The sequence below is a fragment of the Papaver somniferum genome, chromosome 9, assembly GCF_003573695.1.
Source record: "Papaver somniferum cultivar HN1 chromosome 9, ASM357369v1, whole genome shotgun sequence".
Classification (NCBI taxonomy): Eukaryota; Viridiplantae; Streptophyta; class Magnoliopsida; order Ranunculales; family Papaveraceae; genus Papaver; species Papaver somniferum.
In genome coordinates this window covers 161,648,986-161,676,852 of record NC_039366.1, presented here as the reverse complement: position 1 = coordinate 161,676,852, position 27,867 = coordinate 161,648,986, and the positions used below count along the sequence as shown (strand labels likewise).

At 36.3% G+C, this 27,867-nt stretch overlaps 1 long non-coding RNA gene across 1 annotated transcript; it reads right to left on the bottom strand.

Annotated features, from left to right (window-relative positions):
- Positions 1-16,726: 16,726 nt before the first annotated feature.
- On the bottom strand, positions 16,727-17,327 carry LOC113308408. Its single transcript, XR_003339772.1, has 2 exons — positions 17,212-17,327; positions 16,727-17,115 (listed from the first exon to the last, which is right to left on the bottom strand). It is a non-coding gene; the product is annotated as an uncharacterized LOC113308408 (long non-coding RNA).
- Between the last annotated feature and the right edge of the window lie 10,540 nt (positions 17,328-27,867).

Sequence of the window (27,867 nt, the reverse complement as noted above, 5' to 3'; positions counted from 1 at the left end):
CCTTTTCCAAGCATTCACCAAAGAAATAGTACCTGAAATAAGATTCTCAAAGATTGAATAAGTAAACTGAAATTGAAAATAAAAGCAAAAGTAACAACTAAGAATAAAAATAACAACTAAACCTGCCACTGCCTCCCCGACAGCTCAGAACTTCCATCAATTCAGCCTGCAATTCGAGCTACACCCTTCTTTGTTCTTGTCAGAAGAAACTACTTCGACTCCTCCTCTTAATCGTCAGCATCAGCTCTCCTGTGTTGATTGTGTTGGCTACACAGCAAACAGACCAAACTTCATACATTTAATCTCCCATTCCTAGCTTGCCTGAACTGCTCTGGATTCCTATTTCGATTCTCATTTCTTTTCTTGGCTGGTTCTGAACCGAATTGTTGATCTCTATTGACCCATCTCGATCCCCGGCAAACAACATGACGAAATGATGTGTCTCCTGGCCTGAAGTGATGAAGTATTCGATCCCCTTCTTTGCTTGTAATAAGACCTAATTTATCACTTCTTCATCTGCACATGTGCGGTTCCTTGTGATATGTGTCTAATAATGCATATTTGTAGATCATTTTAGGGACATTTATTGTGTCCCAAGTGCTTAAATGCTTCATCTTATGAAAAATCTTGTATTTTGCGCATATGTCTGTTAAAGGGTAATTTTGTCGGAATAATCTCATTTTGCACTATGATATAGGTGGTTGATTAAATGGTGAATAAGGGAGCAGCGGTGTGATTCAGAGGGAGTGACCATGAAGGACCTGATGGCGCAACAAATGAGTCAAATTCTGGTGGTGGGTTGAGTTCAACGTGGTGCTTCAGTTCAGAAAATAGCCAAAGGTAAACACCTAGGCTACGTGTGTATGTACAACATCCAAGTATCCCCTGTTTTCACTCCCCCTTATCCGTCTCCGTTTGTCTTTTCCAAAACCTAACTCTCTACCCCAATTTCATCGACAACCATCTCCCTCTCCCTGTCAGTTTTCAGTACTCAACATCGACCACTCTCTGCCACCTTCTCTTTCTATCTGTCAAGCCCATACCTCCATCTCCATCTTTCCTCAGTCGGATTAGATGTTCAGTTTCTATCTCTTAGATTGGTGTACTCGTTTCAACCTAGCCCGAGGCTATGAATGTTCAAGAATTAGACGACTAATTGGTTCTCAGGAGTGACTGAATTGACAAGCTCCATCTGAAATTGATGTTCCTTTAAACACGAACACATGCAGCAGGGTTTGTCAAATTAGGTCTGAGTACTATCTCCTTTCAATCACCGACAACATCAGACACTCATTGAAGATAATTAGGCGGCTGTGCAGTGGTGAGTTCAAGAAACATCAAATCCCTAATTTTATCATTGTACTTTATTGAAAATGGGATTGAAAATTCTGAGCAGTATTGTATAAATTGGGAGAGGATTGTAAGGCAGAGACTAAGCCCGGAGTAGCCGGTGCAAGTTGATGTAGTAATTTATAGGTTTATTTTCAGTTCTATGTTTGTGATGTTCTAAACTCTCTGCTAGGGCAGAGATGAAACTTCCTTTAATAATTAGAAATCCTCTTGTTTGATGTTACTTACTCTTCTCCATGGAATTTTATTGAAAAGCATGATTTGATTTCTGAATACTAGCAAATTACTTTCACCCTGTATGTCAAGCATCCATGGTAGTTAGAATAATCCTTTGGTTTGTATTCAAGCTTATGTTAACTGATTTAGTTCAATTTTATGATTATCTATGCCTTAATCAGATAGGTAATTCTAGGGATTGACATGGTTTGCTGAGATCAATTCATCATATTTGTGCAAGTGATTATATCACATCTTCAAGATAGTTTGAGGCTAGAACTTCTATAGCTCCTTGATTGAAGGCAGAGCTAGTATATCAAATTAGAGATTTCTATGCGTTTAGGAGGTGGATTCGAAGCCCTAATATCCTAGTTATCTGCCTATTTAGAGTACTCTTTGCTTTTGCATTTGTTTATTGTTTTAAAACTCTGTTACTTATCTTGTCGTATCGACACACAACAAACTCCCTTTTGTTACTTCTCTCGTTTGAATTAGTATAGAAAGACCTTAGAATCAACTCTACATCGCTCTAGTCTCTGTGGGATCGACCTGTATTTGCTCTGTCTACTATAGACGATGTGCACTTGCAGTTATCATTGTAGGCTTGTTTACAGACCTACCAAGTTTTTGACACCGTTGCCGGGAAGTTGGCAAACGGTGTAGTTAAATTGATAGGTTCTGTTATACTAGTTTGTAGTAAATATTGCATATTTGTGTGCATTTGTTTAGTTTTTCTTGTTTTTGTTTCTATTCCATTCATATCATTATCATTTGCGTATGTAATATAAAGTTTGTGCGTCCTGTAGTACTTTGATTTTGCATTTCAGTTCATATAGTTAGTAATCCATGATCTTGTTAAGTTTGCTGATATAACATTGCATTGCATTTTGTTTTGTATTGTCAATAGTATTAGCTTTGGAATTTCTGTCCCTTTTTGTTTATCTTTTATACTTGCTTAGTTTTTCTGTTCATCTCACTGTGTTAGTTAAGCATGTGGTAGATTTTTACAGTCTGTAGCACTTAGTAATTTAGTTTGTTTTATATAATCCATGTTCTGTATAGCTTTTTGATTTTGGTATAACTCGCATCTTGCCTGTTTGTTTTCATTTCATAGGGTCCAATTTAGTGATTTGTAGGGTCTTGGTTGTTTTATAAATGCTTCATTTTTTGTTCGATACTATTAGAGTTAGTGCTAGTCGGACTTAATCTTAGTTTTTGTCAGTATTTGTGTATAGTTCAGTAGCTTTGTTAAAGAAATCAATTGCATATACTTTTCATTCTCTTTATTCTGTTTTAGTTTTTTTTCTTAATTGCTGATTTTGTTTAGTGTGTTTTCACTGTTTCATTTTATTAGTACTAATTTTTTTTTCTTTCTTGTTTTTAAGTCTTTGTTCAGTAGCTTTTAATTATTTCATTTTCTGTATACATAGTGCATGTAATTAATCTTCCTTTCCCATTTATAGCTTGTATGTGGCATAACCATTGTTATAGTTAGCTGTAGTTCAATCAGTTTATATATACATAAATGATAGCTTAGCTTTTTATAGTCATGTTAGTAAAAAAAAATTAGTTCAAAGTTCTGTTCGCTTAATAGTTCCCATTGTCTTTCTGTAATATATACTCTTTCATTTTCTGTTGGTAGTAATAGGTTAATGTACGTTCTTTTATGCTTTATATGTACATATCTCTCGGTGCTTAATCCTTCTTCTTAAGCTTACCAGGTGCTTGCAAAGGCTGTTGTACAAGCCAAAAGAAAAGGAGAAAACGGAAAGGAGAGGATCGGATCCGGTTGTCGTGTCTACTCTCGGTTTTGTACCGACGGTAATTATTATTATTTTCATTTTTATTTTTATTTTTTTGAACAAGCATCAGAATGAGGCTTTTATGATAAATGATTGTCGTGTGTGCCTGCTAAGTTAATTTCCTCTCCTTGTATATTTTAATCCCTGCAATTTATGGTGCTTTTGTGCATATTTCCATAATTTAAATTCTCATTCTCATGAGCATTTCTTGCTTGGTTATATGTTGTCAGACTTCATTGCATCTTATAATCATTAAAAATTGTATTCTCTATTTAAGATTGATAAGTTGCCCAGTGAAAATTCCATTTTAGCTGTTGATATACCTGTCCGGGTAGAATTAATGGCTGATGTGATGAATAGACCCCATACTCTCCAGGAGTATATGTATCCCACAAGAATAAGTCAGTTGTCATGCATTGTCTTGCCCCAGACTGATGGCCCATTTGAATTGAGTGCGGATATGATACAAATGCTTCCGATATATCGAGGAGTTGAATCTGAAAACCCCTATCATCACGTAAGAGAGTTTGAACAAATTTGTCGGATTATGTAATTTGAAAATATGTCTGAGGACTCTCTAAAGTTGCGTTTGTTTACGTTTTCGTTAAAAGAAAGTGTTAAATCATGGTTTTACAGTCTGAGACCACAGTCAATAACCACTTGGGACCAACTTACAACAATATTTTTCAAAAAGTTCTTTCCATATCATAGGACCATCAACATTCGTCAAAGTATTAATTGTTTTGTCCAGTTACATGGAGAGACACTATTTCATTAATTTGAACGGTTTAATGATTCGTTGTTTGAGTGTCCCCACCATGGTTTTGAGAAGTGGAGACTGGTCGCCATTCTTTATGAAGGATTAGACTTTAATTCTCGAGTCTTGGTTGAGTTTATGTGTAATGGTGAGTTCATTGATAAAACTGTGGACGATGCATGATCATTTCTAGCTGAACTTGCAGAGAAAACCCATCAATGGGAATCCATAGGAGAAGCTAGAACAGTGTCACGTGATATGGGTAAACTCTATGATCTAGAGTCTGATTTTGACTTTGATACAAACATTAAATGCATGACTAAGAGAGTCGAAACTCTAGAAAGATGCGCAAATGAAAATATTCTTGTCCCTAACTCATGCACCCCAACTGAAATCCATGCTTGTACTTTGTGTCATTGCTTAGGCCATCTTGTTGAGAACTGCTCTGTTTTGCATGACTTTAGGCAGTCTAGAACACATCATATTGCTGGCTTCTATCAAATGCAAGAGAATCATCCCTACTCGCAGACTTGCAATATCAATCCCTGTTACAATGATACTGATAATGAATTAAAATTTGAGAACAGTGTGTCTAGTCCTACTCATATAGCTGATATTGAACATAAATATAATCTAGAGGTAAACGAGTGGACTGAGGACCCCAAAGATGTTAATAGGGAAGAGTATGCATGTTACTCTGATGATGATATGATGTTAGAAGAGCCAGTTCTTTTTGAAGATCCAATTTTGGAGTCATGTGACTCTGAAATGCTAGACCATAGTGTAGAGACCTCCATTGATAATGTTTCTTCTAATGTTGATATTCGTCACAATCAATATCTGAATGATTTTGGTGTTAATTTTGGGTTTGTGCAATTGTTTTGTGAAAGTGAGCATGCTACACAAGTTGTTTGTGACTTAGGGAATGCTGAATTTTCTATCGACACCAATGATCGTATGCATGAAAATATCTTTGATGTTTCTGATTCCCTGCCTAGGTCACAACATGATGTTTCTTCTGATATTCCTATGCATGAGACTAAATTTTTGGATGATGATGATACTGAATTGGGGTTTGATCATTTGTTCTATGAATGTGAGCATGCTGCAGTATTTCTAGATGACTTAGGAGATGTTGATTCGGCTGATAATAATTGTATTAATGGTCTTATACATGAAAACAACTTAGATGTGCATGTTTTCCCTCCTATGTCACAAACTGGTAATCTTGCACCCAACCTAGATTTGGTTTGTAACAAAATTATAAAACCAATTTTTCTGAGAATACCTAATCTAGGACTAGAACTGTGTGCTTCTCAAGTTCTTTTGGACCATTTTGCATCTAAATATAACATATTTAAGGAGACACAGTTGGAATGTGTGTCACTGCCCGTTCCTAACATAGTTCACTTTTAACTAGACCTTGTGAATGATGTACCCTTGCAGTTGCGAGATTTTGTGTCCAAAAGCATATATGTAGAAAATTTCTGGTTTAGGGGTAACTCGTGTACATCTGCAGTTGCACTCTCATGTTGTGCATGTGTAAGACTGTCAATATCTCTGTATATCTTCTTTTGGGTTGATCCTCAACTCTTTAGATTGTTGATCTATGGTGAATCTTTCTTGTATTTTGCTCTGAGTCAGTTTGAGCCTTTGTACTTTGTATCCCTTTTTGGTTACTATTGTGGTACATATGTTTTGTGCTAATCCAATACTACACTCAGCTGATCTCTGATTGGATTACAACAGCTAATAAAAAAGTTCTTACTTGGGACGGTCATCGAAATCCGGTAATCTCTTTCCTTTTTCTCCACTTAGCATGATTCTCATGGTATGTTGCAGTTATAATTCTGTTTATCTTTTGAAACATCGAGGACAATTTTTAGTTTATGTTTGGGGGTGAAGAGTAGATACCATATGACTGCCACTGTGCTATATTTCGAAACTGAACTCTGCCATATAAAACAAAAAAAAATTGAAAAATTGAAAAATGGAGCTCATTTACCTTGATTGGTGATATCTGTGCATGTATGATATCTTAGGGTTCTTAGTCTAGATGATGAGGCACCCCTGATTCTAGCACAATTCACATTGTGATATAGAAAATTTGCACATGCACGATCTACCAAGCTTGTATAGCGTCGGTGTTTCATAGGTTAAGTAGGCTGCCAATCATCTAGAATACTGAATGAGACTTGACTATCTTGTTCTTTGGTTGGCTGGGATAGAAGTTGGAGGATACGTTAAGAAAAGCAACCATTGAATTTGACCGGGTGCATCGAAAAGGGCTGCCTCTTGCTAAAATTGTCATGTAATCTATTTTTTGTGTAAAGTTTGTTGTGTATTGTGTATGTATCTTTCATTATTCCAGAATCAGTGAAAATCAGTTGAGAAAGAAAAATTTTAAGAAAAAGAAGAAAAAAAAAAAAAGAAGAAAAAAAAAATCATAAAAGAAAAGAAAAGAAAAAGTATCCATTATCTGTTGTTATGTCTATTTCAATAAAAAGGTTAATGTTTCTCTCTTGCCTCAAAATGAGAGAGTAGTCAATGTAAATATGCAGTCAATGTTCTTGGTTGTTATATGTTGTAAATAGTCTTGTAATAAGTAAGGAGGGTGTAGCCATCGATGTACAACGCGGGTAAGCTGAAATATCACCAACTCATCAGGTGAACATTCACAATTCTCGTAAATCCGGACAACTAGCTTGTCTTTGAATTCAGTTCTTAGCCTAAAAACTATCTCTTAGTAATTAGCAGTCATAACTTCCTAGAGTAAATCATTATCTATGCATGTCTAAGGAAGATACACTTTACACTCTTATCACTTGTCCTTAGTTGTTTCAGTGCTAGAATTGTGCCTTTGAAAGCTAGATTGACATATCCAATTGTTGTGAGCTAAAACTGAAATGCAAGTATCACTTTCATGGAATCTGAGCTTATATTTTTTTCCTAGAACTTTGTGGGTATGTTCTAAGCAAACCCTCACGAGACTTCAACTCGTCCACTAGGGACACTTAGTGGTTTAAAAGGCTTATTGCATTCGCTAAATGCAATCAAGAGACCAGCGACAGTGGTATAGGTAGGATTTCTTTAGTTTTTTTTTTTTACTCGCGGACAAGCAAAATTCAGGTTTGAGGGTGTGATACGTGTCTCATAATGCATATTTGTAGATCATTTTAGAGACATTTATTGTGACAAATCTTGTACTTTGCGCATATGTCTGTTAAAGGGTAATTTTGTCGGAATAATCTCATTTTGCATTATGTTATAGGTGGTTGATTAAATGGTGAATAAGGGAGCAGCGGTGTGATTCAGAGGGAGTGACCATGAAGGACCTGATGGCACAACAAATGAGTCAAATTCTGGTGGTGGGTTGAGTTCAACGTGGTGCTTCAGTTCAGAAAATAGCCAAAGGAAAACACCTAGGCTAGGTGTGTATGTACAACATCCAAATATCCCCTGTTTTCACTCCCCCTTATCCATCTCCGTTTTTATTTCCCAAAACCTAACTCTCTACCCCAATTTCATCGACAACCATCTCCCTCTCCCTGTCAGTTTTCAGTACTCAACATCGACCACTCTCTGCTACCTTCTCTTTCTATCTGTCAAGCCCATACCTCCATCTCCATCTTTCCTCAGTCGGATTAGATGTTCAGTTTCTACCTCTTAGATTGTTGTACTCGTTTCAACCTATCCCTAGGTTATGACTCTTCAAGAATTAGACGACTAATTGGTTCTCAGGAGTGACTGAACTTACAAGCTCCGTTTGAAATTGATGTTCCTTCAAACGCGAACACATGCAGCAGGGTTTGTCAAATTAGGTCTGAGTACTATCTCCTTTCAATCACCGACAACATCAGACACTTATTGAAGATAATTAGGCGGCTGTGCAGTGGTGAGTTCAAGAAACATCAAATCCCTAATTTTATCATTGTACTTTATTGAAAATGGGATTGAAAATTGTGAGAAGTATTGTATAAATTGGGAGAGGATTGTAAGGCAGAGACTAAGGAGTAGCCGGTGCAAGTTGTTGTAGTAATTTATAGGTTTATTTTCAGTTCTATGTTTGTGATGTTCTAAAATCTCTGCTAGGGCAGAGATGAAACTTCCTTTAATAATTAGAAATCCTCTTGTTTGATGTTACTTACTCTTCTCCATTGAATTTTATTGAAAAACATGATTTGATTTATGAATACTAGCAAATTACTTTCACCCTGTATGTCAAGCATCCATGGTAGTTAGAATAATCCTTTGCTTTGTATTCAAGATTATGTTAACTGATTTAGTTCAATTTTATGATTATCTATGCCTTAATCAGATAGGTAATTCTAGGGATTGACATGGTTTGCTGAGATCAATTTATCATATTTGTGCAAGTGATTATATCACATCTTCAAGGTAGTTTGAGGCTAGAACTTCTATAGCTCCTTGATTGAAGGCAAAGCTAGTATATCAAATTAGAGATTTCTATGCGTTTAGGAGGTGGATTCGAAGCCCTAGTATCCTAGTTATCTTCCTATTTAGAGTACTCTTTGCTTTTGCATTTGTTTATTGTTTTAAAACCCTGTTACTTATCATGTCATATCGACACACAACAAACTCCCTTTTGTTACTTCTCTCATTTGAATCAGTATAGAAAGACCTTAGAATCAACTCTACATCGCCCTAGTCTCTGTGGGATCGACCTGTATTTGCTCTGTCTACTATAGACGCTGTGCACTTGCAGTTATCATTGTAGGCTTGTTTACAGACCTACCACCTTGGCGGTGAAATCCAATCCTTCAGCTGGTACAAGTGAGCCCCTCCAGTGCTAAGCCCATGACTTCCTTCAAACAAGCATGTGCAATCCACCTAGCTCGTGACTCAACTGGCATGAGTTCAGAGTTCATCTCATGGTTCCCTACCGCCAAGTCTCCAGTTTATTGTCATGTGGCATGGCGCTTTTGCTCTTCTTTGAATTCTCTTACTTCTCAGATTCACTTCTTTTCTTCAATCTCTCTTCATCACTAAAGTTTCCATGCTCTTCAGATATAAGAATTTGCATCACTAAAGCCGGCATGCTTTTCAGACAGAGATGAAGAAATTAAAGTAAATAATGAGAAATAATCCGCCTTGCCCTTTTATGCGACGTTTCTTCTTCTTTTGTTCCAAATGACTCCAAAGTACCTAAAACTCAAAAGCAAACATAAGATACATAATTTACAAGAAAACTTAGCAAAATAAAGCATAAACAATAGATAAATATTAAGGTGTTTTATACACCTATCATCTTGGAATTCGAGGGCTTCAATTCTGGATCTCTTGACGTATTCATCAAGATGCATGTTATTTTGCTGGAACATCCTGTCCAAATCTTGAGAGTGATCGGATCGGGAATGAAGAGATATTTATGGCAGGGAGCATTATCAAATGGAACCGATCGTAGGTATTGTTCAGCGCGTTGTTGTTGTACTCGGTGTACGTTCTTCTGGCAGATGATTTGGAGAAATCTTCGAGTCATAACATCTGGTGATACTCGTATTCCTTCTATGTATCCCAAAGATGGGAGATATGTTCTTTACCATTGCCCGTTTCCCTAGGCAGAGGAAATATGAGGGACATGGGTCTTTTTGGTGCAGCAACTTCTTGGATTTCCTCTGCGTGAGGTTATCTGTAACTTCGGACTTGAATGTAGTTGAGCCCTAACCAATCTCACACTGATCAAGGTACAGTTGCGCTCCTTACGTCTCTGAATCCCAGCAGGACACTACGCACTTGATTCCTTTAGCTAATCTCACCCACAACTTAGAGTTGTTATGACCCAAAGTCGAAGACTTGATAAACCAATCTGTCTCACACAGAAAAGTCTATTGAATAGATAAATCTGTCTCCCGCATATAAACCTATGAGTTTTGTTCCGTCTTGTGATAAATCAAGGTGAACACGAACCAATTGATATACCAGACTTATATTCCCGAAGAACAACCTAGAAATATCAATCACCACACAATAATCTTAATCGTATGGTAGCGAAACAAGATATCGTGGAATCACAAACGATGAGAAGAAGATGTTTGTGACTACTTTTTATCTTGTCTATCGGAGATTAAATCTCGAGCAAATCTTAGAGAAGATAGTACTCAATCACGATAGAAAACACCAAGATCAGAACATGCAACTACAGAGAAAATAGTTGGGTTTGGCTTCACAATCTTAATGAAGTCTTCAAGTCGTTAACCTTCAGGGTTTTGGAAAAACCTAAGGTTAAAGGAGAATCGACTCTAGTCGCAACTATTATCACACAGGAGGTGTGGGGATTAGGTTTCCCAGTTGCTAGAGTTCTCGTTTATATAGTCTTCAAATCAGGGTTTGCAGTCAATGTTAACTTGGTAACAAAGCATTCAATATTCACCGTTTGATGAAAACCTGATTAGACTCAAGCTAATATCTTTCAACCGTTAGATCGAACTTAGCTTGTTACATACAAATGAAAAGTGACTTGATTTAGATACGAGTAACCGTACCTAAACGTGTACACCTTTGTTGGATCAACAATAGTTAACCGAAGTTAGCCATATGGACACTTTCTTATCAACCTTATTCATCTTAACCATAACTAGTTCAAATGACTCAAATGAAACTAGTTATAGAGTTGTTCAATTGTTTATATTCTCATAGAAGTATAAAAGACACAATTGAAGAAAAATCGATGTTGATTCACTCGAATCAAGTCATGAACATTATAGCCACGGTTTGCAAAAGATTGCATTCCTTATTATATAAATGTATTAGTTCATGAAAAAACCGATTTTAGAACATAACCCACTCAAGTATGCAAACGGGTACGGATACTTTAGTGGCCGGACTTGGACTGTGTTTGACAGTACGCAAACGGGTATGCATACTGTCACACATCCAAACTTCAGTTGAAACCAGTACGTGTACGGATACGCATACCAAAGTTCCGGGACTTCAACTGAGTTTTCCAGTACGCGTACGGGTATGCATAATCTAGCATCCGGACTTCTCCTGACCTTGTCAGTACACACATGGATATGCATACTACACCGGTCTTGGATCAACATATATGAAAGTACGCATACTATGTCTATAATCCAATTAAGGTTAAGTGTTATAAACTCCATTTCAATCATTGAAACATTCTCGGAAGACGACAATAGATGTCTCACACAAACTATTAGCTTCAAAGCAATTTTTAAGTGATCGAATGATCAATACGAAACATTCTGAGTCTACATCAAATGACTGACTCACACAAATCATGTAAGATGTTACCAAGAGATTTTCACATGATCATATTTTGACTTTCGTCAAGAATATAAGATGAACTTGGTTAAAGTTAAAGAATATAAGATGAACTTTCGTCAAGAATATAATATACGACTTTTGTCTCAAATAAGAGATAGAGTAGATAGACTTTTGAGTAATAGATGGGTTCAAGTCTCCACATACCTTTTGTTGATGAAGTTCCACAAGCTCCCCTTAGTAGTTCTTCGTCTTCAATCGATGAACGTCGTGAAGTCTAATGCTCAAATACACTTTCTATCCTAATCCTAGACTTAGCTATAAGTAGACTAGAAATCAAGACTTATAGTTTTGGCAACTAAACTTGACAAACAAGCTTGAGATAGCAACACTTACGAGTTCGATCGAGCAGTGCTCTAACAAATTCGTCTGAGTTCACAAACCACGAAAGATCTCCAGTCATATGTCGGTTACATCCACCATCAAGAAACCATTGAAAGTGTGATGTTGATTTTAAAGCATAAGCTCACATACTAACACTACTAACCCGATTCGGTTTTCTTGTTAGATTTGTAAAACCTTTTGAGAGAAGTAAATATTTGTTCAGCTTTCTTGTGAAGATCACTAGCAACTAGGCTTGTCAATGGATATTCTTTATCCGTTAGCCGTATCCGATTTTCCAGTATCCGTTAGGTTTAGTTCCGTTATATCCGTTAGCCGTTAGCCGTAACCGCTAACTTAACGGATATTTTTGTGTTAACATAACGGCACCGATTTAGGCGTTTCCGTTAGCCTTATTTCCGTTACCCGCTAACATATATACCCATTCATCCATTTATCCTTTATCCCATACATATTTTCATTCACATCGAAGAGAAACTAAGAAAACACCTTACCTATCCAGTCCTCGTTCATGTCTTCTTCACCCTCATCTCTTATGAATCTTATTCTTCTGCTCATTAGTTCGTCCGAGACTCTTAGTTACCAACATCATCTCTTCATCTCTTTTCTAGGGTTTTTCTTAAATTATATTTTGAGTTCAATTTTGATTTTAAAATTTAATTTAGGGTTTCATAAGTGATTTGTAAAATTAGAATTTGATGAAGAGTTTAATTTGATTTAGTGAAGAGTTTGGTTTGATTTTGTTTACGAGAATACAGATTTTGAATTATTGAAATTGATTTTGGATAAAGCAAGAAGAACAAGCTGCTACTGTTGTTGTTCATATGGGTTTGATTGATGAATATATGACGAGGTTGAGTAGAAATTAGGGATGGGTTTGTATCCAATTTGATTTTACAACAAGAAATTGAGCCAAGAAAAGGCAATAAATTGGATGGATGAGTTTGTGTTGGAATCAAATATGGATCAATTTCACAAAGAGGATGGTTCTGCTGTTGTGGTTAATTAATAGCAAGGATGATTCAAATGGGTCTGGTGATGTGAGATGAATGATTATGTGGTATTGTTGGTGTTGATTGCAGATGTAGTTATGTGAAATGGAAGTGTTGATGATCTGAGATGGCACTGGTACTCAGTGAATATGGTGATGTAGCTGTTAGGTTTTTTAACGGAAAATTATCAGAAAATTATCCGTTATCCGATAAGTCAAATGTAACGGTAATGGTTTTGAATTTCATAATTCCGTCGGCACTTAACGGATATCGGTTAATCGCTAATTTTAATGGCAACGGTAGCGGCAGAGCCATTATTTGTTACGTTAAGTGCCATTAACAGCCCTACTAGCAACCTTTAAACTTTTCTTGAAGGCAATACACGTATGTTGAAAATGATAATGAGAACCATAAAAAATACATGAACCAACATCAACAAACTCATTTGAGAGATTCTTAGTCGCATCAGGTTTCGCAAAGCCTAAACCTCGCTTATCTCCTGACTTTCGACAATTCTTCATGGAAGAATTAAAGGAGTTATTCATATCCATAGAAGTAACTTTGACAGACTTCAAATCCTTATAATTTTCAATCTCTGCAACAAGATCAGAATTGATCCGGATTTGTTCATCCAACTTCTTTTGGAGAATAACTAGCTCTTCAGAACGTTCTCGAAGTCAGAGTTTTTGATATAAATTTTGCAATGAAGACCATATCAATCGCCGTTTTCTCGACAAAGATTTTTGATGATTTTTTCTAGATCAACGCACTCAACCTCATCGATGGTTTCTAGAACACACTCGGAGTTGAGTAGATCTAATTCTGGTGAAGCTCTTATAGAGACTTTGCTATCCACAGAGTCAGATTGCTACAAACACAGACTTATTAGGTCTTAACCGTGTTTTCCTGCTCTGATACCAATTGAAAAACGGGGGATCTAACAACCACACCCAATATTTTGTTTAGGAAATCTGTATGGACTAACTCTAATATTTTTCCAAGAGAATCAACTAGGCAGTCAGACTCAATCAAGGAAAATACATCCAAGAGTTATATCCCAATTTGTGAAATCAATCTGCAATCGAACAAATAGAAATCTGTCAGCCGGATTAATATGAGAAATAACTTGGATGGTACCAACGACCAATATCCAAGCGTCAATCAATTTCAATCAACGACCAAAGGTTGGATTCACCAATTGATTGAACTACGCACAACCTGTTATATTTCAGTTATATATAATTATAATACGGAAAAGAAATAACACAGACACCAAAAATTTTGTTAACGAGGTAACCGGAAATGAAGAAAAACCCCAGGACCTAGTCCAGATTTGAACATCACACGGTATTAAGCCGCTATAGACTCTAGCCTACTACAAGTTAAATTCGGACTGGAATGTAGTTGATCCCTAACCAATCTCACACTGATTAAGGTACAGTTACATTCCTTACACCTCTTGAACCACACCAAATTCTGCGCACTTGATTCCCTTAGCTGATCTCACCCACAACTAAGAGTTGCTACGACCCAAAGTCGAAGACTTGATAAACCAATTTGCCTCACACAGAAAAATGTATTGTACAGATAAATTTGTCTCCCATAGAAATACCTAGGAGTTTTTGTTCCGTATTTTGATAAATCAAGGCGAACAAGAACCAATTGATACACAGGTCTTATATTCCCGAAGAACAACCTAGTAATATCAATCACCTCACAATAATCTTAATCGTATGGAAGCAAAACAAGATATTGTGGAATAACAAACGATGAGACGAAGATGTTTGTGATTACTTTTTATCTTACCTATCGGAGATTAAATCTCGAGAAAATCTTAGAGAAGATAGTACTCAACACGATAGAACAAAGTAAATCAGAACGCGCAACGAATGAGAAAATAGTTGGGTATGGCTTCAGAATCCCAATGAAGTCTTTATGTCGTTAACCTGTAATGGTTTTAGGAAAAACCTAGGTTAAAGGAGAATCGACTCTAGTCGCAACTAGTATCACACATGAGGTATTGGGATTAGGTTTCCCAGTTGCTAGAGTTTTCCCTTATATAGTCTTCAAATCAGGGTTTGCAATCGATGCTACCTTGGTAACAAAGCATTCAATATTCACTGTTAGATGAAAACCTTATTAGAGTCAAGCTAATATCTTTCAACTGTTAGATCGAACTTAACTTGTTATACACAAATGAAATGTGACTTCATTTAGGTATTAGTAACCGTACCCAAACGTGTGCACATAGTTGGCTCAACAATAGTTAACCAAAGTTATCCATATGAAAACTTTCATATCAACCTTGTTCATCTTAATCACAACTAGTTCAAATGACTCAAATGAACTAGTTATGGAGTTGTTCAATTGTTTATATTCTCATAGAAGTATAAAAGACACAATTAAAGCAAAATTTATTTTGATTCACTTGAATCAATTCATGAACATTATAGCCACGGTTTGCAAAAGATTGCATCTGTAAGGACCCTCAAGCTTGTCAACGCTATTATACCAGTCAAGAAACGACTAAGCCGCTAATGACTTGATTAATTAGAGATGAACCTTAATGAATAGAAATTAATCTAACAACGATCTAGATACGACACTAGTACCACTAGATAGATCTCGAAAAATTATGTGAGATGGTCTGCTCGAACGCGTCAATCGGATACTGGACGAACAAGGAATCATCAGTTTAGTAAAATAGTAAGTTTGGATCTTAACCTTGTGACTGCCCTTATCCAAAGCGCTGGGTGCATCAGTAATTTGGTTGGTCTTATCCCCAGCCGAACTGAGAAGATAAACTCACTTTCTTCTTCATTTTTCTTTTCTTTTCTTCTTTTTTTTCTTATGTTCTTCGCCTATGGCGATTCTGAAAAATGTTTTAGAGGCCATGATATCGAAAAGAAACGTAGGGTAAAATTAAGATATGATTGAAGGATGATGGTGTTGATTCGATGATCGTATTCAGAATTCGCAGAAAAGGTAATTTGAAGATTAAATTTAGGGTTTATGTATTGATTGATTTCTTTATGAAATGGAGATTGGTTTGGTATTATATTTCATGGGTTTGCTATTGATTAAGGTAAAGATGATTATATAGGGTTTAATTTTGATTTTAGAGAGTTAGGATTTGTGTTGTTCTTCCCTAAATTAGAAACTAGGGTTTATAAGAAGAACTCAGAAGGGAAATTGAATTGTGTGGCATGAGTTGATGATAGAGACATAAAAGTTATGGAAGAATGACGAATCAACGTTTATGGTGCTTCTACTGTTGAGGTTCTGGGTTTGAAGATAAATAAGAACATGGATTTATTGGTAGAGTCAATGAAGAGCTGTAGATTATATGATGGGTTTGCGTGTGTTCTTGATGTGGCTGTGTTTATACCAAAGGAAGGAGTTTTGATTGACTGTTAGAAATGTTTGTTGAGTAACTGAAATTAAGATGAGTTCATATATGACAGTGATGTAGAGTTTTGAGCTGAGAATAGGGCTGCACAACGGGTAGGGTGTGTAGGATATGGCCTATACCCGCCACCCTACCCGTTTACTGGCGGTTAAGAAAAATTTTACCCGCCACCCTACCCGCCATTAAACGGGTAAGATCCTACCCAACCCATTCTCTGGCGGGTCGGGTAGGGTAGGGTGGCGGGTATAACCATTTTTCCCCCCTTCTGCATGACTTTCTGAAGTCTGAATTTCAGACTCTGAACAAGAAAAGGGTTGAATGAGAAAGGTGGATCAAGTTCATATGCAATCGCCAAGTACATGGAAAAGAAACACAAAGATGTATTACCTGCAAGTTACAAGAAAACGTTAGGTGTCCAATTGAAGAATTGTGTTGCTAATCGGAAATTGATTAAGGTTGAAGCTTCTTCTTTCAGCTCAATAGAAAAAGGGTTGGTAAGATCTGGTAAGAAAAATTTGGATCTTGATTGAAAAAAAAAAATTGAAATATTATTTTGTCCAAACAACAACAACCCACTTCTTCAAACTTGTTGTTCTTCACATACACCTCCACACCAACCCTTTATTCTAAAATCAATCCAAAAAAAAAACACAAGAATGAAAAATCAATTAAACCAGTTTATCTCTAAACACAAAAAGAAAAGAAAAAAACCCATAAAGAGATCATGAGAAAGAACCTAGGAAAGACAACAAAAGGTATGAATATGGTTTTATTTCTTCACATTAAACTTGGGTTTACCCTGAATCAAAGGAAACCCATTTCAACCTCACCCAACTACTACTGCTGTTGTTCCAACTACCTTCAAGAAATCTGAAACTACTACTGCTGCACCTAAGAAGAAGAAAACTGCTGCTCCTGCAAAGAAAGTTGCTGCTACTACTCCTACAAAGAAAGTACAATTTGAAGAATGAAGAAAACATGAGAAAATCAAAAAATTAAAAATTAAAAAAAAAATTGTAATAACAATGAGGTTTATACCTGAGGAGATCTTCTTCTTGGGTCTTCATCACCACCAGAAATAACAGCAATAAGAGTATATGATGTCGTCGATGATGGATCTATATCTTAATATCGAATTAAAAAACCAATCAAATCTGATCTAATCAAATAATGATAATCTCAAGTAAAAACTAAATCAAAGTTAAAAATTAGTTCAGTGATCTCTAGTTCAATATCTTCTTCTTCCCAATAATCAAACTAGATTTTGGGTTACAATAAAAAAGAGTTTGATTTTGATTTCTGCTGATTCACGAGTTTTGATTTGAGATGGGGTTATGAATAAGCTTCGATTTGTGAGATTAAGGTTCGATTGAATTTGAGATGGGATTATGAATAGTCTTCGATTTCTGAGATTGAGATAGAAATTCGATATGTGAGAGAGGGGTTTCATTAGGAAACCAAGAGAGAGCTGAGGCTGTGAGAAAGAGAGAAGTGATGGAAGAGGCAGACCGATAGAAACAATGTAGATAGGATTTGTTTCTAGAAACGAAAACCAACGGCATAGATTAAACGAAAACCAACGGCAGAGATCAATAGTATAAATAGGCGGGTAGGCTGGTAGGGTAGGATAATTTCGAGCTTTACCCGCCACCCTACCCGTTTATTGGCGGTTAAGAAAATCTTCACCCGCCACCCTACCCGCCAAATAGTGGATAGGGTAGGATACGGTTAAAAAACTGGCGGGTAGGGTAGGGTTGGCGGGTATGGGTAGCGTATGTGCACCCCTAGCTGAGAATGAGAAGTATGGAAATTGGATCCTTAGATTTTAAGAAGTTGATGGTGTTTTATGCAAGTGGTTGAAGTTGATTAAGAGGAAGTTACAACTCATATAACTGGTGGAGATGGAGATTAAATCATTGGCGGTGATGATGTTGAATTAGATTGTGTTGAGATGGTGTTGTTGAGATCATGTAATTGTTTATGAGAACTGTTAGTAATGAGGTCTAAAGGTTTCCTGAGTTTGTATCTCAGATAATGTGATGTGTGTTAACTGGAAGTTGGAGCTGAACTTAGTGGCGGTGATTGCTTGGGTTTGGAACTGCAAGTGATGATGATGGTTTATGAATGAGTTACAGGTGAAGATGTCAAATGGTTATAAGAGTTAATATTAGTGTGTGTGTGTGTGTGTGTGTTAAGAGATTTCAAGTGAATCCTGGTATTGTTGTTGCTGGTGTTGGGAATTGCATGTGCAAGTGAAATTAAGATGGAGATAATGTTAAGGTTGATCCTAGTTTAAATGAATGGGGTATTGATGGTCTAACTGTGAAGTTTAGCTGAATTAGATATGTTAGTGTTGTAATGAGAATTATAGTGGTTGAATGGATTGATGTTGGGATGATTAAGAAGAAGACTTTGTTGTACGAAGAAGAGCTAGGTTTAGTTTGTAGTCATGGTATGTTTGTGTTCAGCTGAACCTATTATGGTGCAGCTTTGCCTTTTGGCCTATGCAGTGGCTCAGACCAGTGTTCTTCTGCTTTAGTCTGTCCGACTCAGTTAATATGACTGATGTGAATCAATATTAACTCACCGAGTTTACCTGTCTTTACTGAGTTGAACCGTTTAACCTGATTTCATGTTTAACTCAGTTGACCTGACTCTGACCAGTTGACAATTTGACTTGACTTAGACTTTGACTTAGCCCTAGACGTTGACTGTTAGTTGACCTCTCTGACCTGACAGAGATTGTAATTCCGTTAGTTGACTCAGATAGACTGGACCTTGTGTTAATGGGCTGGTTTGATGGACTTTGACTTAGAGATAGTTTTCCCATTGAACATGAATTGGACCCTTATGGTCCGAATTAGCCTTCAGTTCTTTCTACAAAGTTGTAGATATTCATAAGACTTCTAATGGACTATAGAACCAACCTAATTGAATTAGTAAACCTTAGCTATACTAAAGATAGAGAATGAAGAGGTATAAATATATAAATGGGCTTAGAACCATTAGATAACTCATTTAACCTATAATTAGAGACTTTATGAGATTATGTTATGCACCTTGTATGAGTCTTTTGGCTAAACTCTTAGAGTGATTGTGTGATTAACAGTTAGTCCTTATTAACAACGATCAATTCAAAAGATGAACCAATGGATTGAGGATCTCGAGGTAGACGAGGCTTGTCATCAAATCAGGTGGGAACTCTGTAACCTTCTTGTAATCATTAAGATTTCTTTCATCTGCGAGCATGATGAGATTTTACTATATGTGTGCATGATAGCGTATACTGTGATGTTCGATTTCTCATATCTTGAGTATGTTGTATATATACGTACGGTGTTGCTATGTTGTGTTGTGTTTGATATGCATTGTGAGATTTCCCTGTGAGGAGTGACTGTGTTTCCCCACGACTCTTAGCTAAGTTAAGTAAGGCGGTAATTCATCCGTCGACAATATTATTGATAGGTGTCTAAAACACCTTGATATTTATCTATTGTTTATACTTTCTTTGCGAGTTTCATGTAAATTATGTATCTTATGTTTACTTTTGAGTTTTTAGGTACTTTGGAGTCATTCGGAGCAAAAGAAGAAGAAATGGCGGCTTATGGCATCAATTGGCAACATTAGATATTTGCGGACTCGAAGCTAGCAAGCACACAGCTCTCCAAGGCGTTAAGAACAAGAATTATGCAGGAAATTGTATTGTCAGTCTTCTAAGACTGACAGTTGGAAGTAGAATCAGACAGCAGAGGTGGCCCTTATCCACTGTGGGTGTCAATGACCATCACATGTTATTACAGGCAGTCAAGCCCTAAAATTAAGAGAAATTGAATTCTTTCAATCATTTGTTCGAACTCAGACTCAGAGGAGTAGGAAGACCGGCTGCTGCTGTTTCAGATCGAAGAAAGAAGATGAACTGATGAAGAACAGATGATGAAATCGAGAAGAAAAAAAGGAGATTTAGATGCCGAGAAGATCACGAAGACTTGGTATCTACTTAAATGGGGGTCGATGTTGGTTTGAAGATTGGGTTTGCTGTGATAAAGAAGTATTAAGAGAAGAATTAGAAGATGGGTTCGAATTTGTAGGTTGTAAGGGGCTGATTTGAGAAATCTGAGATCAATTGAATGGGTTGATTGAGTTGTTGTCGGTTCAAGATATGAGGTTAGGGTTTTGATGAGACTGAAATCAGGGAATGAAGATGGTGGTGTAGTGGCTTCCATTGGAGGTTAAAGTGGTGGTTTCAATGAGCAAGAGCAGCTGTAAGTTACATGGAAGGACATTAAGAATGGGTACTAGAATCTGGAGAATATAACAGGTTCACAAATCAGATAAATGCACTGTTGGTGTTGTTGTGACAGAATGGATCAAGATGGAATTGCAGATGCAGTTAGGCAGTGAAGTTAATGTTGTTCTAGCTGTGTGTTGTTGTTGTCCAAATGGATCTGAAATGACTCAGGTGTGAAGAATGCAGGGATTATTAGATGAATTTATTAGGCTTCAGGTGGTATCCAGAGAGAAAGCAAGGTACTGAGACGGTTTGTAATGAAGCAGATTGTGTGTTGCTGCTGTATTTGAGAACTGAAATTGCAGAATGTTGCAGCTGGAGGAGTTAGGTATGTGATGCAGAATGGGTGTGCAGGATAGAAGACAGATATGAACCTAATAGCTATTGTGTGGGTGTTGAGGTTCATGGTCTGTATACAAGTGATGCAGGTGGAGGAAATAGAAGCTGAAATTGGTTATGCTCCTCTTGTGTTGCGCTGATACTTGTTGTTGTGCTAAGTGATATGGTTGCAGGTGCCAGTGGTGTTGAGGGTTTGCTGTTGAGCAATATCAACAACTTAGATGAATGTTTAGGACAGGGTTTCTGAGGTTGCAGCAGTTGTGTTGGTGGTTGAACTGAGATGAATACAAATGGGTTTTGTGGTGTTGTGAAGCTGCAGGAGGAAATGGCGGCAGTTGAGGATGGGAATGTGGTGGTTCTGTAGCTGAATGCAGATGGAATTGGTAATGAAGGCAAGGAATTGACATGGTTGTGATAATGAATTGTTTGAGGCCTTGTTGCAGTTGAGAATGGCAGCTGAGCTGCTGCTGTTGCTGGTGAAGATGCGGGAAATGAAGTTGTGTTATTGATGCAGTTTCAGCTGGTATTGCAGGTTGGTTTCAATGCATTGCAGGTGATGTGTAAGGATGTTGAGTTGGATTGGCTGCTGATGCTGTAGTGCAAGAATATGCCATGTAAAGTTAAAGTGTTGCTGCGATGGATGTTTGTGAGCTTGAGCAGGTAATGGTAGCGCAGTTGAACAACAAATGTGGCTGTAGTTGCTGCCATTAAGAATTGTGGCTGGATATGGAACTGGTGGAAAGAGTGTGCACTGGAATTGAATGGTCTGTGAATGCATGAATGTTTTGTGTATGATTACAGGGATGGGGTTTATGCTGCAGGAAATGGGAATTGCACAATAAGCCTGCAGCTGAACTAAGGCAATAAGAAGTAAAGAATTTGGTGAAACTATGGACACAAATGTGCTGCAACAGAATGCATGAACTGAAGCTAGAAAAAGGTCTGCTGGAATGGTTTGAATTTGATGTATATTAGGCCGGCAGGGTATGAGCTATAATTGAGCCTGGAACAAGCCGGAAATACGCCAGAACAGACAGAAGTTTGGCTGAATCGGAGTTAACCGAGTTAACTCACTGATCCAGTAATTTATACTCAGATGGACCTGGGCTCTGCCTCTTATGTTGGAGAAGCCTAATACGGTTGGAGATGGCTGAGGGTTAGAAATGAGAAAAGGGAAGAAAGTGTAAAAGAGAGACTTATCTCTCTACATATCTGGATCTTTATCTTTACTTCTACTTTTGTTTTAGGGTTTAGAAACATGAGTTTTCTCTTTATTCTTGTTATGAACTCCATTAACATGAGTAGTTAATCTTATTATTGGTTATGGAGTAATTGAATTTCACACAACATGCTTTATGATATGATAAATTAGTTTTGTCTCCATATTATCGATTATGATTCATTATTTATGTTTTGTTACATGATTTGAATGCTTGTTTGATCGAGTCGCGAATCAGTTGAGTTTGTGTTCATCTCTATTGCTAGATTAGGATTTATTATAGGAAAAAGTGATAAATTCCTTATTACAAGTAGCATAATTTTGAATATTGCTTGTAGTGATACATCCTACTAGTCACAAGTGGATCATAACCTTTGTTAAATCGGATTAGTGCTTTTACACGTTCGATTGCTTTGATTGGCCTGATTTCATAGAACTTAATGCATCTAGGGAATTAAAATTGATTAGTGCTTTTACACGTTAGGTTGTTCTCTAAGATATAACTCATATTCGCATCTTTTAATGTGTTTGTTGATGACAAGAGGAGATTTGCGGGATATACTTGCGATCAAAGTATCCTAGGGTCTTTCATAAAAGAGAGATTAAATATCAATTCTAATTATTGTTAAAAAGCATGCTTGTGAATGAAGATGAATCCTTAACCAATATATGTTCTATTTGATTTGCTTGTTTATTTCTTTATTTGCTTTTATTTTATCTTAATTTATAAAAATCAGAAAACTCCCCCCTTTGTTTATATATATGAAACCGAAACATATTGACAACCTAGTCCTCTCTGTGGGAACGATCCTTTCTTACCCTAGCTATATTAAATATTTTGAGTAGTGAGAAAGTGTAATTTATTTTTGACGCCTACGACAGCGATCAATTATTTAGTAGGGCGATAATTCATCCGTTTAAATATTATTATATTTATTTCATTAGTAGGGCGGTAATTCATCCGTTTTAATATTACTGCTTATTAATATAGTAGGGCGGTAACTCATCCGTTTGAATAGTATCTTAGTAGGGCGGTAATTCATCCGTTATGATATTATATATACTATTTTATTTAAGGTAAATCACTCGTATGCATATTATACTTGTTTGTCTGACTTTCTGATCTTGATGGTAATATTCTGAATCATGGTTTGTATGGGAACTCTGTGTGGACGATGTTATTATTATTGATTAAGGTTGATTTCGCGTCGTCTTCTCCAATGAGGTTGGCGAGGTTAGAGTGACACTTGCTTCTTGTTGTATGAATCATTGAATACTTAGACTCATTACTCTTTCTTTCGATTGTTGTTATTCTTGAACTGTGAAGCATGTTAGTGATTACTTGAGAGTTATATGTTTTCATTGGGAACCCTTTTGGGATGATGTGCTCACTCGTTCCCACTTCAGTTTCAGTCTTCCGAAGAGATGGTGTGCTTGAATACATCCGCTTTCGTAGTTAAACCGGTAGCCGATTAAGAACGTTTTTGTATCTTTAAGATATATGATTTCTTGTTGTTTGTAAAACAATACACACATATACATATATATATTATAATCTTTTGGGAGGTTCATCTATAAAGTATCAGAGTGCTTGGGAATTAGTTTTGTTTTACTTTATGTAATTATGTTTCTTAAGACCGATGATCTGGATGTTGTTACTTTAGGTTTAGGCTTTAATCTTATCGGCTAAGCAGGATTAAGAATAGGTGTGTGACAAGTTGGTATCAGAGCTCACTATTAGATCTTACATGGGAGACACTAAGAATAGCTAGTGCCAGATAGATAAATAGATTAGTTTAGAACTGGTTTGGGTTGTGAGATAAATCTTAATTCACTAAAAGCTATGAATAACTAAACGATTTATTTGGTTGCTTGATTTGTTTGTTTGGTTGTATGTACTTTTTGAAGTAAAATCTATAGGGTAAACCAATTATCTTATTTTTTTCAAAGCTAATAGAGCTTAGAGAATAATTATTCTAAAAAGTATGAACATGTAGATAATCTGATACTAGAAAAATTAGTCAGATTAGTATATTTGATAGATCCAAAAAGTCACATAGAAACTTATTGAGTACCTTGACTTATGCTTAGAGCTATTAAATTATTGAGATAGAAAAAATTAGTGTGAAGAACTTAGACCTATTTATTTATTTATTAATGTTTAAATCAATATACCTGAGGCTGATAATTTTGATTGATAGATTACAGATTCATATAGAGCCTTTATGATAGAGTATCTTCCGATGTACTTAGCACCAATAGTCTATTAAAACATAAATTAGTCTGCCGAACCTAGACTAAAAATTTTAAGTATTAGTTGTAGAAAGACATATAGATTTGTGTTTTGTGTATAATGGCATGGTTTCGAACTCATTTAAAATGAGTCAATTTTCATGCATTGCAAGTATCAAGAGATAGTATTTCTCTATAAGGTGGGTAGTTTTGAAGACTAGAAGGATGGTTCGATTTTCGAGGACGAAAATGAATAAGGTGGGGAGAATGTAAGGACCCTCAAGCTCGTCAACGCTATTAGACCAGTCAAGATACGACTAAGCCGCTAATGACTTTATTAATTAGAGATGAACCTTAACGAATAGAAATTAATCTAACAACGATCTAGATATACACTAGTACCACTAGATAAATCTCGAAAAATTATGCGAGATGGTCTGCTCGAACGCGTCAATCGAATACTGGACAAAGAAGGAATCATCAGTTTAGTAAAATAGTAATTTTGGATCTTAAACTTGTGGCTGCCCTTATCCAAAGCGCTGGGTGCATCAGTAATTTGGTTGGTCTTATGCACAACCGAACCGAGAAGATAAACTCACTTTCTTCTTCATTTTTCTTTTGTTTTCTTCTTTTTCTTCTTTTGTTCTTCGCCTCTGGCGATTCTGAAAATTGTTTTAGAGGCCATGATATCGAAAAGAAACGTAGAGTAAACTTAAGATATGATTGAAGGATGATGGTGTTGATACGATGATCGTATTCAGAATTCGTAGAAAAGGTAATTTGAAGATTCAATTTAGGGTTTCTGTATTGATTGATTTCTTTATGAAATTGAGATTGGTTTGGTATTATATTTCATGGGTTTGTTATTGATTAAGGTAGAGATGATTATATCGGGTTTAATTTTGATTTTAGAGAGTTAGGGTTTGTGTTGTTCTTCCCTAAATTAGAAATTAGGGTTTATAAGAAGAACTCAGAAGGGAAATTGAATTGTGTGGCATGTGTTGATGATAAAGACATAGAAGTTATGGAAGAATGACGAATCAACGTTTATGGTGCTTCTACTGTTGAGGTTATGGGTTTGAAGATAAATAAGAACATGGATTTATTGGTGGAGTCAACGAAGAGCTGCAGATTATATGATGGGTTTGCGTGTGTTCTTGATGTGGTTGTGTTTATACCAAAGGAAGGAGTTTTTATTGACTGTTAGGAATGTTTGTTGAGTAACTGAAATTGAGATGTGTTCATATATGACAGTGATGTAGGGTTTTGAGCTGAGAATGAGAAGTATGGAAATTGGAGCCTTAGATATTAAGAAGTTGATGGTGTTGTATGCAAAGTGGTTGAAGTTGATTAAGAGAAAGTTACAGCTCATATAACTGGTGGAGATGGAGATTGAATCATTGGCGGTGATGATGTTGAATTATATTGTGTTGAGCTGGTGTTGCTGAGATCATGTAATTGTTTATGAGAACTGTTAGTAATGAGGTCTAAAGATTTCCTTAGTTTGTATCTTAGATAATATAATGTGTGTTAACTGAGTGTTGGAGCTGAACTTAGTGGCGGTGATTGCTTGGGAATGGAACTGCAGGTGATGATGCTGGTTTATGAATGAGTTACAGGTGAAGATGTCAAGTGGTTATAGGAGTTAATATTAGTGTGTGTGTTAAGAGATTTCAAGTGAATCCTGGTATTGTTGTTGCTGGTGTTGGGAATTGCAGGTGCAAGTGAAATTAAGATGGAGATAATGTTAAGGTTGATCCTAGTTTAAATGAATGGGGTATTGATGGTCTAACTGTGAAGTTTAGCTGAATTAGATATGTTAGTGTTGTAATTAGAATTATAGTGGTTGGATTTCATTATTGATCGATACAACGCACAACCTGTGATATTTCAATTATATAACAAAATGTAATGCGGAATAGAAATAATACAGACACCAGAAATTTTGTTAACGAGGAAACTGCAAATGCAGAAAAATCCCGGGACCTAGTCCAGATTTGAGCACCACACTGTATTAAGCCGCTACAGACTCTAGCCTACTACAAGTTAACTTCGGACTGGAATGTAGTTTAGCCCTAACCAAGTCTCACACCGATTAAGGTACAACCGCGTTCCTTACGCCTTTAGAACGATGTCGGATTATGCGCACCAGAGTTGCTACGACCCAAAATCGAAGACTTATAAACAAATCTGTCTCCCACATATATGTCTAATCTTTATTCGGGTTTTGTTCCGTCTTTTGATAAAATCAACATGAACCAACTAATAATCTGGTCTTATACTCTCGAAGAGCATCCTAGAAATATTAGTCACCTCACAATAACCCAACTGATTCATAGGAAAAGTTATTGTGGAATAGCAAGAGTCTAATATGAAGAACTGTTGTGATTAATTTTTATATCTTACCTATCGGAGATAAATCTCGAGTAAATCTTAGAGAAGATAAAACTCAATACAGTAGAACAATTAAGATCAGAATACGCAACTACATAGAAAATAGTTAGATATGGCTTCACGAATTGATCGAATTTTATATAGTGGTAAGAAGGTTGTCGTTCACTCGAACTCGATGAGATTGATTTTAAGAATTAAAAAGAGAAAATACTAAAAATAACAAAATATATACAAATAATGGTAACAAGATGAAGAGAGGTGTTGGGACTCCGGATTCCGCCAAACCCATAACAAAAGGTTCAAATATTAATTCCTTTAACAATTATAGCTCAACAAATAAAAACATGGACTCTTATTTTTGCCAAAGTAGATTCTCAAAATATTAGTTGTAAATCCTAAGCATGGGACATCAAAACAACTAAGCAAGCATGATTCATCAAATGAAATGATAACTAATTAATCAAAATCATAATTCAATTTTAATTAGTGCATAAGTCATAAAAAGAATTAATTAAAATTACCCATGTATGACATTCGGCTTCCTCGTCCCAGTGATGGGTTTAGATTATCATGATGAAAACACACTCAAAAAGATAATTCATTGCTCAAAAAAGTGTTTTTATTGAAGAATTATAATGGAACAAAGACTCGTAACGCCTTACGGCCGTTACAGAACCTACTGTCACAATTGAGTGATTGTTACAAAGAAAAGATGACTGTCTTATCCAAACAGTGATCTATTCTTCGTCTTTTTCTTCGTCGCCTGAAAGTGCACGAACTCCGACCACAACTCTCTACAGCCTTCTGAGCTTGCTACTTTCTACCCCAAACTCTCCATAACCCCTTCATCATGCTTCCACAATCCCTTTTATACTCAACATACTCATCCAATCTCCGAGTAAATGCGAATATATTCTCTTTATTTCTCTCGGGTATTCACAGGAACTAATTTCATGTTTTATCTCTAGCACGCAAATTCTGTTTATTCTCCCGTGTTTTCCTGCATTACACACACTCCTACACATTGAAACAAGTTTCAGCAGCAAAAAAACTCTCCAAAAATAGCCACAAAATCCCGAGTAATATCCTCGAAATATTCTTCCCATGTTGCATCGAGATTCATGAATTCCTTCCCTTTTTTACGATTCTAATTGACTTACCATTCCTGTTTAACAGAAACAGAACATATCCAACCAATTCTGTCGATTAAGTCTCACTAAAT